Source organism: Peromyscus californicus, unplaced genomic scaffold, assembly GCF_007827085.1.
Source record: "Peromyscus californicus insignis strain IS unplaced genomic scaffold, ASM782708v3 Scaffold_10__1_contigs__length_136768540, whole genome shotgun sequence".
Taxonomy (NCBI): domain Eukaryota; kingdom Metazoa; phylum Chordata; class Mammalia; order Rodentia; family Cricetidae; genus Peromyscus; species Peromyscus californicus.
In genome coordinates, this window is record NW_026294391.1 from 56,033,873 (window position 1) to 56,048,017 (window position 14,145).

Here is a 14,145-nt window from a genome sequence, read left to right on the forward strand (position 1 = left end):
AGACACAAATTTTGAGGGCAATGAGGTGGTTCAGCAGGTAAGAGCACTCGCTGTGCAGACCTAACTCCCTGGAATCCACAGTGAAGGAGAGAACTGTTTTCTGACTTCCATGTGCGCTATGACACAGATGCACCCACATTCACATAAATGATAAAAATTAAAATACAATCTTTTTATTTGGTGAATAATACTGCTCAGAGGAAGAAAAGAAGCTATATAGAGAGAAAATGTTTGTAAAGCATGTATGTGATAATAGTCATCAACAAGAATACATAAAGAAGTCTCAAAATATAACAGTAAACAGATAAACAACCCAACTAGAAAATGAGGAAAAGGCATGAAGAAACATGTCACTGAAGAACATCTGCAGATAGTAAGTATGTAAATGCAAAGATGCTCAACATCACTAGCCATTAGATAATTGCTAATTAGAAGCACCTATCCAAAAGGCTGAAGGAAATAGCGATAATGCCAAATGCTGGTGAGGCTGTGAGAGACAGCATCACACATTCCTTGCTGATGGAAACACACATGTGTACTTTGAAGAGGATTGGACCAATTTCTTTAAAACTATATATCCCATTACCACATAAGCCAAAACTGCACTCTTGGACATTTATTACAGAGCAACAAAAAACTGTGTTGACACAAAAATCTTCACACATTTGCTTATAGCAGCTTTATCTGCAATGGCCAGAATTAAAAACTACTAAGATGTCCCTTCCTAGGTGATTAACTGAACACCTTGTACATTCATAATATGGGATACTACCTGATAACAAAAAAAGAAATGAACGATTGATACTTACAAACACACAGATGAGACTAAAAGGCATTAAGTTGAGTGGGCAAAAAAAATCATTCACAAAAATGCCACATACTGTTTGGTATATAACTTTCTCAAGACAATTACAGAGTTTGTGGTACTACAAGGTAACCTTTAATGCCAGGATCAGTTCTGAATATTGGCTGCATCAGTGGGTGGTTTCAGGAATCTACCCATGATAAAATGGCATAGAACTTAACAGTGCCAGTCTTCAGGGTGTTATAGTGCACTATAATTTTATAAGATGTGACTATTGGTAGGGCCATAGAGAATGCTCAGTGGTTAAAGACACTTGACATGAAAGTCTGGTGACTTGAGGTGGATCCCTGAAAAAGGTGAAAGGAGACAACCAACTCCACAAACTTGTCCTCTGACCTCCATATGTGTGCCATGGCATACACATACCCACTGGGCTGGCTGGTTTTATGTCAATTTGACACAAGCTAGAGTCATTGGAGAGGAGGAAGTCTCAATTGAGGAGATGTATCAACAACATCTGGCTATAGGAAAGCTTGTAGGGCATTTTCTTAATTAGTGGTCATGGGAGAGGGCCCAGTCCATTGTGGGCCACCCCAGGGCTGGTGGTCTTGAGTTCTATAAGAAAGCAGGCCAAGCAAGTCATGAGGAGCAAACCAGTAAGCAGCACCCCTCTATGGCCTCTCTATTAGCTCCTGCCTCCAGGATCCTTCCCTGCTTGAGTTTCTGTCCTGACTTCCTTCGATGATGGACTACCATGTGGAAGCGTAAGCCAAATAAACTCTTTCCTCCTCATCTTGCTTTTGGTCATGGTCCTTCATCATAGTAATGGTATCCCTAACTAGGACACCCACACGTCACACAGAGAGTGGATAGAAGGGGAAGGAGGGAGAGAGAAACTGTTTTTGACATTGGAGAAGCAATCATATTGGGAATTATATATGGCAGGATCCTCATGACAATGACCTCAGGTTGACCTCCAGAGTAATCCTTGACCAACCACTGGCAAGAAAATGGGGGCTTAAGTCCTTCAATCACAAGAAACTGAACTCTGCCAGCAACCAGATGAATTGCTGCCCTGCAGACACCTTGGTTCTAACCTAGGGAGACCTGAACAGAGAACCAGCTGAGCTGTGCCCAGACTCCTGATGCCTGGAAACCATGAGCCAAGAAGGCCTGCTGCTTTAAGTCATTAAACGTATGGTAGTTTGTTACACAACAGTGGATACTAATGCACACCCCCAAGGCCGAGATGCCATTAAACAACCGAGAGAGCTTTGCTCCCAAAGGCCACAGCCTCGACCTACATAGTCTGACATCTGACAAAAGAAAGCAGCAACATCAGGAGCGAGGAGCCAGTCTCAGAGTTGAAACAGATGCTCGTGGTCTTTCCCCAAAACATGACTTTTCAGTTCAGAGTCTTGAACTGCCTCCAAAGCACCCCAGCTCTGCTGGCTGCTTGACCCTGCAGTCTGCTGTCACATCCCAAATATGCTGTTCCCAATCACAAATGAATTGCACATTGATGGCACTATGCACTTGCCCTTCTTGCCGCAGATGCTCAGCTGTAACTAATTCCCTTTGTGACTTTCTTGGCCTCACTTGGGGTGGTGGCCTTGCACCCAGAGTCCCAGCTGCTCTCACAACTCTGCCCTGTCCACAGACAGCTGCACTAAGCCAACAATCCAACCCAGCAGGATACCCAGGCTGGCCCTCGGTGAATGCTAGAAAGGTCAAAGACACAGTGGGCTGGGAACTTCCTTTTTCTCTTGGTTTCTGCTGCTGTGTATCATGATCACCGAAGTAGTTAGTTTGGGCTGCCATACCAAAAGTACTCCAAACTACGTGCTGAAACAGAAAATTATTTTCTTACTGTTCTGGGGACTCTAAGGCCACAATCAAGGTGCAGGGTAATTGGGCTCCTGCTGAAGAATTTTTCAGGCTTGCAAGCTGATGTCTTCTCATCAAATTCTCATGTGGCTGATCTGGTGCCTCTTCCTCTTCTGCAAGGGCACAGGCCCTGTCAGTTCAAGATCTAGCCCTTATAACCTCATTTAACCTTTACAGCTTTATTCCAGGCTCTGTCCCCCAATAGTCACATTGGAGGTTAGGGCATCCACACACTAATTCAGGTGAGACACAGATTTCAGTCCATAGCAGTCACCCTCTACTATTCTGCCAGATTTACAAATTCCAATGGCAGGGTTTGGTAGGAAGTAAGTGCCAGAACCACGTGGTCATGTCTTCACAGACATGCATTGTCTTATTTCCAGCTTAGGAAGCAGTTCCAGGCTGGCGTTGAATGTGTGTTTCTTCTTATCGGTGGTAATGCCTTGGACAGGTTTCTGAGCTTCAGTTGCCCCTGTCAAGTGGACAGACGAATACATGTATTTCCCAGTTTGTAAGCTCAGCATCAGCACCTTGTACAAAGTAGGCGTGTGGTACAGATGAATGGTCTAGCCCATTGCACTGCTCAACTCACTCTCTGTTCCTGTCACTGTGGGCTTTCTCTGCTCAAGACAGTGTTTGCCTTCACTCTGGGGTAGGAAATAATATTATTCCATATCCTTGGAGTCGAGACTGAAGTAGACAGAATTTCTAAGAATATCCCTAGGATTCCAAGTCCTAATTCCTGGAATCTATGAGCTATGTCTCCCACACTCATTTATTTCATGGCTCATTTGCCCTTATAAAAGGGAGACTCTAATACATACTACAACATGGACAAGCCTGTAAAACATGCTAAGTGAAAAAACTGATTAAAACATATACATGCCAGGTGGTGGTAGATATGCATTTAATCTCAGTACTCAGGAGGCAGAGGCAAGTGGATCTCTGTGAGTCTCTGAGGCCACCCTGGTCTAAAGAGTAAGTTCAAGGACAGCCAGGACTACACAGAGAAACCTTGTCTCAAAAAACTTATAAAATTGTATATGTACATGTATATAATGCTGGATCCCAACTTGATACCCTAGGTAGTGAAATTCTCAGAGATGGAAAATAGAATCCTGGTACTGTCCTAGTTAGTTTTCCCCCTCAACTTGACACAAGCTAGAGTCATCTGTGAAAAGGAAACTCATTTGAGAAAAATATCTCCACCAAACTGGCTTGTAGGCAAGCCTGTGAGGTATTTTCTTGATTGATCATTATTATAGAAGGGTCCAGGCTACCACTGTGGGTTGTGCCACCCCAAGAATGTGGTCCTTGGCTGTATAAGAAAGCAGGCTGAGAAATCCATGAAGAACAAGCCATTAAGTAGCATTCCTTCATGGCCTCTATTTCAGTTCCTGCCTCCAGATCCTGTGTTCCTTGGGTACCTGTCCGGGTTTCCCTTTATGCAGGAATGTGAGCTATATGGTGGAACGAATCTTTCCCTCCTCAAGTTGCTTTGGTCATGGTCTCCATCACAGCAACAAAAAGCAAAGCAATACAGGAGGTTTTGTTTGTTTGTTTGTTTGTTTAATAGGTTCAGTGTTTCACTTTGGGATGAGGAAAAAGTTCTGAAGCAGATGTTAGTAATGGTTACATAACAGTGTAACTGTATGTAATACTACTATATCATACATGTAAAAGAGGTGAGTGGTGTATTCTGTGTATATTACCACCATAAAAAAACTGATGTATGGATAATGAAAATGTAGTACATTTATACAATGGAATATTATTCAGCTGTAAAGAAATATGAAATTATGGAATTTTAAGATAAATGGATGGATCTAGAAAAGAAATCATCCTGAGTGAGGTAACCCAGACCCAGAAAGACAAATATTATATATTTAATCTTGCTTGTGAATGTTAGATTTGAATCTTCAGATATGTGTATTTCCTTTGGAATATCCACAGAGGTCAGGAAGGTAGTCAGGGGTTGGGGTGTGCTTTCAAGAGAGAGGAAAAGGGGGAATAATAAAATAGAAGGGTTAAATGTTGTTGGGGATGGGAGGGCAGTGGGTAGGAAAGAATAAGGGGAGGGATTGCTAACACTAAAGACCTTTTCAAAAAGTCCTGTAGAAACTTACTTGCTATAGAAACTTCCTGAAATTCACACACACACACATATGAAATGATTATAAACGAACTTGTCCTGTAATGAGGTGACAATGCCCCTACTAGACAACACGGGCGAACAAATAAAAGCCCCAGTGCCAGGAATGGGTTACCTCTTTTAGCATTATTAGTCACTGAGGATCCATTGGCATCCCAAACATTATAGGCTATTGCCATTGCTCTTGGTTATCCTCCATAACTTGATAGTGATGCCTTACTACTGAAGATGCCACATTACTTGAGTCATAGAATATTGAGAAATCAAGCTGATGCTCACCTGAAAGCTACATCCATACTGACTAGCTGTCACAGGCTAGAAGGTACTATACACACTAGAGGAGAAAGTAATCTTGTAGTAGTAGTAGTAGTAGTAGTAGTAGTAGTAGTAGTAGTAGTCTTCAATAGCTACAGTAATGACTGGCCCGGAAAGACAGATCCACTGGTGCAATAGTGACAGGAATGGCATAGGAGTAGCCCATCAGTTTCTGATTGGAGTTAAGGCTTACTTCACAAGCTAAAACTCCTGTCTGTCACTGTTACTGGAGCCAAGATGCTGTGGCTAGGTAGGCCATAAGCCCTAGGGGGAGAACCTACTAAACTAACACACAATGACTTATTCTTTATAACCAGAGGTTAATACATCTCTCAATTATCATCAAAGAAGCTTCTTTTTGTGGTAGATAGTGATTAACACAGAGACCAAAACACAGGGCAAGGTACAGAGAACAAGTGACTGTGGGATGTTCATCCCTACATGGGACATCTATATCACACCCCTCCTCCCAAGGCTCTGGGATCATTAAGAGCCAGAAGCAGTAGATGACCATAACCAAACACTGCTTTCTGGACCCAGCAGGGTAATTGCATATAGGGGCTCACAACAGTGATGTGACAGCAGGCACAAAACCCGTGGAAGCTAAAGCCAAGCAAATCTCAACATGGAAAGGGGAGGTGGGCAGGAAGTCTCACTGCTATCTGGGAAGCTACTCACAATTGATAGGTGCTGAAGAGGAAGAGTTCCTTTCCTGTAGGGATGTGATCCTGGTTGGTCAATCACACTCCAGTAACAAGTCCACACATTTAAGACTGTGTAGACCATACAAATTAGACAAAACCGGGGGCAGGCATGGATCTGGGAGGAGTTGGGGGAGGGGAAGAAAGTATGATCAAAATATATTGTTGGAAATTCTCAAAGAACTAATACAAAAGGAGAAAGAAAAAAGAAGGACATCTGGATGGATCTAATCTAATTATGTGAGTCCTTAAAAGCACTGAACTTTCTCCATCTGTTGGCAGAAGGGAACCACAAAGAGATGAGAAAGACTTGAGGCACGGCTGCCAGTTTGAAGAGGGTACATGAGAAGAAATGCAAGCAACCTCTCCAAGCAGTGAGTGACCTCCAGTGACAGCCAGCACGGAAATGTGGTCTGAGACTTACAGCCACAAGGAAGTGAAGTCTGCCAATAACCTAAATAAACTTGGAATTCAATTCTCACTTGGCTCTAGATTTCCAAGCCAGCTCAAACCTTGATCTTAGGCTTATGGGACATGTAGAAAATCCAGCTGAGCCCACTCAGATTTCTGATCTACAGAGCTGTGAGCTTGTCCACGGGTGCTGTTATAAGCTGCTATGTTTGTGTTAACGTGTTATAGCATTCTCAAAAAACTAACTCGTGAGTCTAGAGAGCTTAGTTACAGAGAAAAGGTCACAGCAGGCCCTGCAATGCATTGCTGCAGCTTTATTCATTTAGATGTTTCTCCATAAGCATATTCAGCATATTTGAGTGACTCCTATGTGACAGATACTGTGCTAAGGCCTGACAGTGCAATAGCAGGACATGGCTCTATCTGTGAAACTTGCAGCCTGGTCCAGGGACTGGACAATGACAGCTCATGCTTCTGGCCAAGGCTGAAAGCTGTGACATACAGGAAGCCTCACCCATTATGAGGCTCTCTAAGTATGTAAATACTCGGTACCAGCCACTAATGGTTCCTGAGAACGGCAGAAAGGGACAAAGACAAGAAGGTGCAAGCTGGGACTCAGAGCTTGGGTGCTCTAATTGTCCCACAGCGTATAGGCACTCCCTAGTGGGGTTGCAGGAATTGAACAGGGCTCTCAGGGTCTTAAGATAACTTAAACTATATGCCAAGGATGCCGAAACGTTAGAGAAGGGCAGGAGGGGACGTGTTCCCTGTGGTCATTTTCACAATTCCTAGTGGGCATTTGGAAAGGGAACCCATATAGGGGGGAATGTTATGGCAAATGCACTTTGTGGGTATTAAAATGTGGTTGAGGATGAGGAAAGAGGATGAGGCCAAAAGATGGCAGAGATACACAGTAGAGATGGGCAAGAGCCCAGGCTTGCAATGCAAAATGAGCTGGAGTGGGATTCAAGATGGAGGGGCCAGGAAGAAAGAGGCAATGATTGACAGGGAGGCCCCAGCCATCAGCCTCAGCTGCTCAGAGGTTGGGTGGAGATTAGGTTTTGGAGACCAAATCCCACTTCCAGGCCCTCCTGGGCAATACTGAGGCCTAAGCATTGGGGTAAGTGCCAGGGACAGCTCAGAGCTCTCCAGCCCTTAACAGCCCTTCCTGACTCACTGGTAATCATTGTTTATATGTTTATTTGCAAGACTGGTTTCTGCTTCAGCGAGGGGAGCTTGGATCCCTGCCGTGGGGGCCCAGGTTCTGAGTTAAACAAGCCCTCTTGGGGCAGACTGCTGCCTCCCTGCCCTGTTTGGCTGACTTTCCCCTGCCCTCGCTGTTTGTTAGGCTCATGAACAGTGGACAGAGACGTTGGAAGTGGGAGGAGCCTGGTCCTTCAGAACTGGCCAGAAAGCAAAGGGCTCTGGTTCACCACAGGCCCAGACATCTGTGGGAGAGCTTTGGGCTGGAACTCAGGCTCTATGGGAACCCTGAGAAAATCAGACTGAAATCCTGCCCAGGGAAAGCTGCAGTTGTCCAAGGAGAGCTCCATTTCAATGCATGTGGTAAGTTTTTTGTTGTGCTTATTCAGTCTGTAGCAGCTGCCGAGGGAGAGGCCCATGAAGGGGGCAATGGGGCTGGAGCTGGGTGGCAGGGAGGGGATATGGTAACTGGGTTACTACAAAAGGAAGAGCCTAGCAAGGGGAAAGGAACAAGCTGAGGCAGCCAAGGCTGAACAGGAAAAGTTTGGGGGAAGGCAGGATTGTTTGAAGGGGCGCGGGGGGTGGGGGGGGTGGGCAGCTGTAGTCTATGGCTGGGGTGTGAGCCTGATTAGAGTGGTACATGATGTAGAGATAGAGACAGGGCCAGAGGAGGGAGGGCATGAGAAAGCAACTCTTTTTGCCATTGATGGATTTTGTCTGTTCCTAAAACTCAGCATGTGAAGTGTTTTCCTATTGCAAAACTGAAGAGATAAAATTCTGGAAGGTCATTCCCAAGGATAAGAGAGGGGGACCTGAATGAATCATCAAAGAAACCCTGGGGAAGTGGGTGGAGTTCATAACTTGAGCAGGAAAGGGGCTGGTGACCCGTGGGGCTCAAAGCCTGTCAATCCTCTCCACACTGCCAATGAACAGTGAACCGGAGATACCTCCCAAAGAAGACACTAGAACTCAGTGAGTTCTGTTGTGTGGGGGAAGGACAGGGGGGTGAGCAGGAAGAGACAGGGTGTCTGCTGTTTGAAGGAGGCTGACGAGATTCACAGAGCTAGCAGAGACCTTGTGATTGTCTGATCCAGCCTCTATTTTATACTCAAGGAACTGGAGCTCGGAAAAGGGGGGCATTTGTCCAAGGTCACAGCTTATGAACTAGGCAAACACTTCAGAAAGAGGCCACATAGGCTCATAGGCAGGAGTGGTCCCAGATATTAGCTCAGAGAAGGTTTAAAAATACCTGTCAAATAATGTGACTGTCCACCCCTTCCCCATAGTAGAAATCTAACCCTAACTTCAGTGCTGATTCTACTTCAAAGTTCTTCTTAACAGAATAGCTAGGCAAACACTATTATGGGTCAGCTTTGGCATAAGCAATAAAAACAATCTCTTTTCAGGCCCAGGATAGCAGTGTGTCACAGAAGGGTAGACCTGCCCATGCTACTCAACTTTAAATGGTTGTATAGCTCGATATACCCACCATAAATTGAAGACACTGTAAAAGTTAAAAACACACTTGATGCATCTAACCTATTGAACAATGGTTTAGCAACATGTTAGACGGTGGAGTGTCAATTGTTTAGCCTGGTGATTGTATGATTTTCTGGGAACTAGGTCAGTGCCCAGCATCTTGACAGGGTAATATCGCTATGACATGGCATATCACCAGCTCCAGAAAAGATGAAAATTGGAAGTATGCTTTTCACTGAATGTGTATTACTTTTGCACTATACAAAGCAGAACAACCAACATTGTAAGTGGAGGACCATTTGTAGTCCTGATGCCTCACTGGTTACATGTCAATATCTAAGTCTCATTTAGGTGCAAGGAATAGAAGGAGGGGTTGTGAGTAAGGGCAAGAATCAGTACTGTTCTGCGGCCCCAAGCAGAAGTGGGTGGTCCCTCTTCGTTAATGCATTATTACTCATGAGGACCCAGCTTTAGTGACTGGTTGCCATGCTATGTATCCCAGTACCAGTTTCAGGTTCTAGAGAGTGACTTTGATTGGATTAACTTGGAACAGATTACTGAATCCTGAAGCCACAAATGATGTGGAGGGTATGGGATCATAAAGCATAAAGTTGACTTGGTCCCTGAACCTATGAATGGAGGAATTCCTATTAAATGTAAGTCAAGACCTGCTCAACAAGAGGGATATCACACCTGGTATTGGAAACCCAGCTAATTATTCAGTGCTAGTGAAATCATGGTTATTAGGGGATCTACAACCACTAATTTACTAAACCAGCACAATCTCTAACAACAGTCTATAAACATTTGTCCGTATACCCACAGAAAAGTGTAGTCTTCACCTCTCATCAAGGAAACTTCTCTTTGCAACAGACAGAGACCACTACAGAAAGCCACAACCAATCAAATGCAGAGTTGTGGAGCCCAGTCCCAAGGCATCCATCTACAAACCAACAACTCTTGCACCTAAGGCTCAGGGAGCACTGGAGAAAGGAGGCAGAAAGATTGGAAGAGCCAGAGGATCAGGAATTTTGTTGTAAGATTATATCTCCTAATCAAAACAGAAGCTACACCCTTAAAGTCTCACCAATATGACTGCCCAAATGTGAGCTGAACAAGGATGATACCAACGAATACACGAAGTGGATGAGGGAAAACCCACAAGGCTTCAACTCTACACAAAGAATTATAGGCAACTGAGTAAAGCTGAGATCAGAAAATATGGTCCTCCCCAGGTAAGAGCACACCAATTGGTTGTCCAGTGCCTGAAAACATACATACAAGCAACCTTGTATACACAAATGCATATATGCATGCAATAACAATACATAACAGTAACAATAAAAAGAGTCAATGAGTTTGAAGGACAGTGGGAAGGTATATATTGAAGGGATGAAAGAAAAGGGAGAAATGTAGTAATTAAATTATAATCTCAAAAAAAGTAAAAATTAGGAAAAAAGAAACAGGCAATGAAAAACAAAGAAAATCACATTTTATTTATTTTTATTTTTTATTACTATTATGATTAGCATAAAAATAATGGTTTCTATTTTGATATCTTCATAAATGTTTAGCTTTGTAATTTTCTCACTGAGCCAGCTAAGAAGAGTTATGGAAACGCTAGCTAGACAGTTTGAAGTGTAACAGGGGCCTCTTTTGGGCTACAGAGGGAAAAGTGCCATCCTTACCCATGGAAAGAGACTAATTCTCTCACGAGCCAAAAAAGGTACCCTGGGCAAGTGCAGAGTTTTGTAGCGCCAAAAGATAATGTAGTGAGTGATACTGCCCAGTCCTCTGGCAAAGCTAGATGGATAAAGCACATTCTGGAACGGACAGGGAATCCTACCAGGCTGAGTAGTGGCACCAAGCCAGACTTTCCAGGTAACAAGTCTGAGTAAAATGGTCCAGCATCCAAGTCAGACAGGACCAAGGCCAAAAATAAGAATGGGGATGGAGTGCCCTATAATCTGTGCCAGCCGGGCCCATCTGAAATCTACCAGGATAAAGAATCACCATAGATTGTAAACGCATTTGTTTCTAGGCCCAGTGGGTAAAGATCGTAGTTCAACCCCTCTCACCAACATAAATACTGAATGGGCCTGGAGGCCAGTCTGCGATCTCAATGCACAGGAGGCAGAGATAGAGTCCAGAGCAAGCCTGCTATGGTGATCTTGGGGTTCAACTGAAAGTCCTTATCTCAATATATAAGGCATACAATAATTGAAGAAAGCACTCAACATCAACTTTAGCCCTCTGCATTCATGTGTACACATAGATACACACATGCATGCATATACACATGGGTACTCATATATATGGGAAAACAAATATACACATATGTATACCATTCACATATATACAAAAATAAAAAATAGTAAAGAAAATTATCATTTAGTCTTAGATCAATTCCAATGAAAAACATTTGGCTACAGAAAAATCAATATGACTAGAAAGTTTATTAACTATCCAGAGGAGAGGAATGGGAAAGGCTTGATAGGCCCAGCTGAAGTCTCAGATTGAAGAGATGGAGCCTGAGGCAGATCTCGGGGTGGGGGGATCATTTTTATGAGATTTAAAGGTTCTTGTAGCTTTGCTTTTTGAGAAGTGAATGTAGATGGATGTGGTCTGGAGACAGGACACTATGACGAAGCTGGTAAGAGCTGGGAATGTTGCTCAGCGGTAGTGACTTAGCACTGGGGGGAAAGCTGGTGAGGATTCTGGTTGTAAGACACTACTCCTAGAGTATTTTTCATCCTCTCACTCTTGCCCTTGTACACACACACACACACACACACACACACACACACACACACACACACACGATAGCCCACAAGTTACCTAGTCCCATAAAGCCCCATTTCTCAGCAGACAGATCGAATAGAAGATTAAGTGAGGATTAAATGAGATATAAAGTGTTTTTTTTTTAAAAAAACATTCTTGGTCCACAGAAGGCAGATAAAGTACCAATAAACTCAATAAAGTTTACTTTATTCTCCCCCCTTCCCTCCACATCAGTAGTAAACCTTTTTGCTCCACACTATGCTAGGGGCTAAAGAATCCTATGGGAAATGATCACTGCCTTCTGTTATTTTATGGTATAGATAGAAAAGAAGATAGGTTAGGAAGCATCCTTTACAATGAAGTCTCTAAGCAAGTCCTAGGTGTTTGCACAAGCTCTGTGGGAACACAAGGATAGGATGACCACTGTCCACTAAGCCAGCAAAGGCTTCATAGGGAAAGGTACATTTGACATAGGCTCTGAAAGATGAGCAAGATTTGTTTGGTAGACAAGAGGCTTGGTAAAAGAATTTGAAGAAACTGCATACCCAAGGCCCAGAGGGTTGAGAGAACAAACCTCATTCAACATGGCTGAGGCATTATATGCTACCCTGTTAGGCAAAGAAGGTCAATTTTATCCCACAGCCTATGGTATATATGTACATTACCAAAGAATTTTGATTAAGAAAGTGGATTATCTAATCTGGAGAGATGACTCAGTGGTTAAGAGCACTGGCTGCTCTTCAAGAGGACTCAGGTTCAGACTTGAGTCTCAGCACCTACATGGCAGCTCACAACTGTCTGTAACTCCAGTCCAAGGTAATGTGATGTCCTTTTCTTCTTTTTACATTTAAAAATAATTTATTTATTTTATGTGTATTGGTGTTTTGCCTGCATGTGTGTCTGTGTGAGAGTGTCAAGTCCCCTAGCGTTGGAGTTACATGCAGGTGATGGGAACTGAACCTGGGACCTCGGGAAGTGCAGACCATGCAACTGCTGAACTATCTCTCCAGCTCCTGATGCTCTCTTATTACCTCTGTGGAAACCAAGCATGCAAGTGGTGCACAGATGCACATGCAGGTAAAACAGCATACACATACAAATACGTATTTTTAAAAAGTAAATTACCATGATAACTATGGTATTTAGGCTAATCTGGGGAGTGAAATTAAAGGTTAGAAGAAAGATATTCTGGGGAAAATTAGACTAATTGGATCAGTGGCAACTGGAGTTGAAGAAAGGGAACTGCATTAGTGAGTTGTTGGGAAGACTGAACCTTTGGGGCTTAGAAATAAATTGGATATAACTGACCATGATGGCACATGTCTGTAATCTCAGCACTTGGAAAGCGGTAGCAAGACGATCATGAGTTTGAGGCCAGCCTGGGATGCAGAGTGAGTGTTCTGTCAGCCCAATTGGGGAATGGGGAGAGGAAGGAGGAAAGAGAGACAGGGGGAGAGAAACTGAGTTTGAAGACTGTGGACTGTGGGAGGGGTAAGAGTCTCATGGTTGGCTGGTACTTGGGCATCTGGGTAGATTGACCTATTACATACCGAGGTAGGTAACAGGAGAGGGACAGAGAAGAAATATAGTATGGGGTCAGGCAATAGAAGATCAATTACATTTTGAAATGTTAGGTTCAAGAATTCTTGCTATGTTTAGGGAGAGCAGTTCACAGGCAGTTCCAAGAGAAATCTGAGCTAGAGATTTGGGGAATAACACTGATAGGAACAGGAACATGGCATTATTTCAATGATACAGAGTATTGAGGAAGATAGCCTGACTCTTCTCCAGAAGGTTAAACACAGAGTTTCCACTTGGCCCAGCAGTTCTGCTAACTATATGCATTAGTTACTTGTCTTGTGGAAAACACAGTTGGGGAAGGATGGTCATTTGAACTCGTAGTTTGAGGGGATAGTCCATCATGGTGGAGGAACCATGGTGGCAGGAATTTGATGTAACTATCACATTGTAGCCACAGTTAGGAAGCAGGGAGAGATAAATGCTAGTGGTTAACAACCTGTCAGGATCCACCTGGCACAAGGTAGTGAGTCTCCTTTATCTGACCAGTCTTCTGACTGAATAAATGAATAAGATAAACAGACACACATTAAGTAACAAGAGCGCTTGTAAAAGGTTGGAATATAGAGCTATTGAATTTCCCTAGAGAGGGGTCAGGGAGAGAGAAAGGACAATGCATCAGATTTAGTGGAGAAGGATGTAGTGTGCAATGGCAGTGAGGAGCAACAGAAAACAATGCACCTGAAGATCGTTGACAGTGTGAGACAGTGGCTAGGGATGAGCCCGGGGAAGCAGAGAATGCCCAGTTCATGAACATTCCAATTCCATCAACTGAAAAACACCCACCAAGCCAGAAAACTGCACAGCCAACTTTGACCTAAAGCATCCAATTT

The 14,145-nt window shown here is 43.5% G+C and overlaps 1 long non-coding RNA gene across 1 annotated transcript in view; it reads left to right on the plus strand.

Annotated features, from left to right (window-relative positions):
- The first annotated feature begins 7,675 nt into the window (after positions 1–7,675).
- The window catches only part of LOC128107508 (uncharacterized), a 99,088-nt gene continuing 92,618 nt past the window's right edge, over positions 7,676–14,145 (plus strand). The window contains exons 1-2 of the long non-coding RNA XR_008217106.1: positions 7,676–7,837; positions 9,827–10,188. This is a non-coding gene — a long non-coding RNA (uncharacterized LOC128107508). The remainder of the gene's footprint in view (positions 7,838–9,826; positions 10,189–14,145) is intronic.